Here is an 838-nt window from a genome sequence, read left to right on the forward strand (position 1 = left end):
GGAGGATAGGCGCTAGACAGATGGTGACCGCACACATACTATGAGAGCAGCTTGAAGTTGAGAGTGAAATTTTTTTTGGCTGTGGAGACCTCCAGCTTCAGAGACAGAGGCTGAGAGGCAGTGACCAAGCAGGTATATCTAACCCTGGGGCCCAGAGTGCCCTCTGACTAGAGCTCCTGAGAGGGAACAAAAGTTCCTGGAATCTGAGCTGCCAGAACCAGCTCCAGAGGTTTTGCCTGAAGTCCTGGCCTCCAGTTCTCTAAACTTGTTTTCTAGCAACTGTGTTCTGTTTGGGAAGAGGTGGAGAAAAAGGAAGTTAGCTGGCCAGCCCTTTGGGCCCACAAAAATGGCTGCAGGGGCCTGTCCCCAGTGAGCCCTTGACCTGGAGCGTGAACTGGAACTGCTGAGTGAATTAGGTAGTTTCATGTTGTTGGGCCTGGATTTCTGAACACAACGACATTAAACCACCCGACTCACGGCAGTTACTGCTCCTCGCTTAGCTGGAGGAGTGGAGGGTGGGTGGGGAAGCAGACTCAGAACTAGTCTCACTCTTGCAACACGTGAAGAGGTGTGATGTCCCTAATCCAGGAGCAGCAAGAATGTTCCCCAGAGAGGAGATCTGGGCTGCCCTAGGGTGTCTTCCCACTTATGCATTCGTTTACACATGTGTTGGGAGGGGAAGGGGCACTGAAGACTGTTCCACTCTCCAAAGGCACCTTTCTGGGCTGTTCTACAGAGCCAGAAGGATCGGAGTCAGGGCTTCAAGCTAACTGCTTGGGCTACATTCAGACTTTCTAAAGAAAGTCTCCCCAACTTGGCAAGCACTTGATTTCAACAG

The 838-nt window shown here is 51.7% G+C and overlaps 1 non-coding gene across 1 annotated transcript; it reads left to right on the plus strand.

Moving 5' to 3' along the window:
- On the plus strand, positions 391-492 carry MIR196A (microRNA 196a). The gene has a single exon (NR_129631.1). It is a non-coding gene; the product is annotated as a microRNA 196a (primary transcript).

This window comes from Capra hircus, chromosome 19 (assembly GCF_001704415.2).
Source record: "Capra hircus breed San Clemente chromosome 19, ASM170441v1, whole genome shotgun sequence".
Taxonomy (NCBI): domain Eukaryota; kingdom Metazoa; phylum Chordata; class Mammalia; order Artiodactyla; family Bovidae; genus Capra; species Capra hircus.